This window comes from Theropithecus gelada, chromosome X (assembly GCF_003255815.1).
Source record: "Theropithecus gelada isolate Dixy chromosome X, Tgel_1.0, whole genome shotgun sequence".
NCBI lineage: Eukaryota > Metazoa > Chordata > Mammalia > Primates > Cercopithecidae > Theropithecus > Theropithecus gelada.
In genome coordinates, this window is record NC_037689.1 from 168,732 (window position 1) to 172,273 (window position 3,542).

A 3,542-nucleotide genomic window follows, 5' to 3' on the forward strand; every position below is an offset into this window, starting at 1 on the left:
ATGCGGTGTTTGGTTTTCTGTTCTTGTGATAGTTTGCTAAGAATGATGGTTTCCAGCTGCATCCATGTCCCTACAAAGGACACAAACTCATCCTTTTTTATGGCTGCATAGTATTCCATGGTGTATATGTGCCACATTTTCCTAATCCAATCTGTCACTGATGGACACTTGGGTTGATTCCAAGTCTTTGCTATTGTGAATAGTGTTGCAATAAACATACGTGTGCATGTGTCTTTATAGCAGCATAATTTATAATCCTTTGGGTAAATACCCAGTAATGGGATGGCTGGGTCATATGGTACATCTAGTTCTAGATCCTTGAGGAATCGCCATACTGTTTTCCATAATGGTTGAACTAGTTTACAATCCCACCAACAGTGTAAAAGTGTTCCTATTTCTCCACATCCTCTCCAGCACCTGTTGTTTCCTGACTTTTTAATGATCGCCATTCTAACTGGTGTGAGATGGTATCTCATTGTGGTTTTGATTTGCATTTCTCTGATGGCCAGTGATGATGAGCATTTTTTCATGTGTCTGTTGGCTGTATGAATGTCTTCTTTTGAGAAATGTCTATTCATATCCTTTGCCCACTTTTTGATGGGGTTGTTTGTTTTTTTCTTATAAATTTGTTTGAGTTCTTTGTAGGTTCTGGATATTAGCCCTTTGTCAGATGAGTAGATTGCAAAAATTTTCTCCCATTCTGTAGGTTGCCTGTTCACTCTGATGGTAGTCTCTTTTGCTGTGCAGAAGCTCTTTAGTTTAATTAGATCCCATTTGTCAATTTTGGCTTTTGCTGCTGTTGCTTTTGGTGTTTTAGACATGAAGTCTTTGCCCATGCCTATGTCCTGAATGGTACTACCTAGGTTTTCCTCTAGGATTTTTATGGTATTAGGTCTAACATTTAAGTCTCTAATCCATCTTGAATTAATTTTCGTATAAGGAGTAAGGAAAGGATCCAGTTTCAGCTTTCTACTTATGGCTAGCCAATTTTCCCAGCACCATTTATTAAATAGGGAATCCTTTCCCCATTTCTTGTTTCTCTCAGGTTTGTCAAAGATCAGATGGCTGTAGATGTGTGGTATTATTTCTGAGGACTCTGTTCTGTTCCATTAATCTATATCTCTGTTTTGGTACCAGTACCATGCTGTTTTGGTTACTGTAGCCTTGTAGTATAGTTTGAAGTCAGGTAGCGTGATGCCTCCAGCTTTGTTCCCTTGACTTAGGATTGTCATGGAGATGTGGGCTCTTTTTTGGTTCCATATGAACTTTAAAGCAGTTTTTTCCAATTCTGTGAAGAAACTCATTGGTAGCTTGCTGGGGATGGCATTGAATCTATAAATTACCTTGGGCAGTATGGCCATTTTCACGATATTGATTCTTCCTATCCATGAGCATGGTATGTTCTTCCATTTGTTTGTGTCCTCTTTGATTTCACTGAGCAGTGGTTTGTAGTTCTCCTTGAAGAGGTCCTTTACATCCCTTGTAAGTTGGATTCCCAGGTATTTTATTCTCTTTGAAGCAATTGTGAATGGAAGTTCATTCCTGATTTGGCTCTCTGTTTGTCTGTTACTGGTGTATAAGAATGCTTGTGATTTTTGCACATTAATTTTGTATCCTGAGACTTTGCTGAAGTTGCTTATCAGCTTAAGGAGATTTTGGGCTGAGACGATGGGGTTTTCTAAATATACAATCATGTCATCTGCAAAGAGGGACAATTTGACTTCTTCTTTTCCTAACTGAATACCCTTGATTTCTTTCTCTTGCCTAATTGCCCTAGCCAGAACTTCCAACACTATGTTGAATAGGAGTGGTGAGAGAGGGCATCCCTGTCTTGTGCCAGTTTTCAAAGGGAATTTTTCCAGTTTTTGCCCATTCAGTATGATATTGGCTGTGGGTTTGTCATAAATAACTCTTATTATTTTGAGGTACGTTCCATCAATACCGAATTTATTGAGCGTTTTTAGCATGAAGGGCTGTTGAATTTTGTCAAAAGCCTTTTCTGCATCTATTGAGATAATCATGTGGTTCTTGTCTTTGGTTCTGTTTATATGCTGGATTATGTTTATTGATTTGCGAATGTTGAACCAGCCTTGCATCCCAGGGATGAAGCCCACTTGATCATGGTGGATAAGCTTTTTGATGTGTTGCTGAATCCGGTTTGCCAGTATTTTATTGAGGATTTTTGCATCGATGTTCATCAGAGATATTGGTCTAAAATTCTCTTTTTTTGTTGTGTCTCTGCCAGGCTTTGGTATCAGGATGATGTTGGCCTCATAAAATGAGTTAGGGAGGATTCCCTCTTTTTCTATTGATTGGAATAGTTTCAGAAGGAATGGTACCAACTCCTCCTTGTACCTCTGGTAGAATTCAGCTGTGAATCCATCTGGTCCTGGACTTTTTTTGGTTGGTAGGCTATTAATTATTGCCTCAATTTCAGAGCCTGGTATTGGTCTATTCAGGGATTCAACTTCTTCCTGGTTTAGTCTTGGAAGCGTGTAAGTGTCCAGGAAATTATCCATTTCTTCTAGGTTTTCCAGTTTATTTGCGTAGAGGTGTTTATAGTATTCTCTGATGGTAGTTTGTATTTCTGTGGGGTCGGTGGTGATATCCCCTTTATCATTTTTAATTGCATCAATTTGATTCTTCTCTCTTTTCTTCTTTATTAGTCTTGCTAGTGGTCTGTCAATTTTGTTGATCTTTTCAAAAAACCAACTCCTGGATTCATTGATTTTTTGGAGGGTTTTTTGTCTCTATCTCCTTCAGTTCTGCTCTGATCTTAGTTATTTCTTGCCTTCTGCTAGCTTTCGAATGTGTTTGCTCTTGCTTCTCTAGTTCTTTTAATTGCGATGTTAGAGTGTCAATTTTAGATCTTTCCTGCTTTCTCTTGTGGGCATTTAGTGCTATAAATTTCCCTCTACACACTGCTTTAAATGTGTCCCAGAGATTCTGGTATGTTGTATCCTTGTTCTCATTGGTTTCAAAGAACATCTTTATTTCTGCCTTCATTTCGTTATGTACCCAGTAGTCATTCAGGAGCAGGTTGTTCAGTTTCCATGTAGTTGAGCAGTTTTGATTGAGTTTCTTAGTCCTGAGTTCTAGTTTGATTGCACTGTGGTCTGAGAGACAGTTTGTTATAATTTCTGTTCTTGTACATTTGCTGAGGAGTACTTTACTTCCAATTACGTGGTCAATTTTGGAGTAAGTACGATGTGGTGCTGAGAAGAATGTATATTCTGTTGATTTGGGGTGGAGAGTTCTATAGATGTCTATTAGGTCTGCTTGCTGCAGAGATGAGTTCAATTCCTGGATATCCTTGTTAACTTTCTGTCTCGTTGATCTGTCTAATGTTGACAGTGGAGTGTTGAAGTCTCCCATTATTATGGTATGGGAGTCTAAGTCTCTTTGTAAGTCTCTAAGGACTTGCTTTATGAATCTGGGTGCTCCTGTATTGGGTGCATATATATTTAGGATAGTTAGCTCTTCCTGTTGAATTGATCCCTTTACCATTATGTAATGGCCTTCTTTGTCTCTTTTGATCTTTG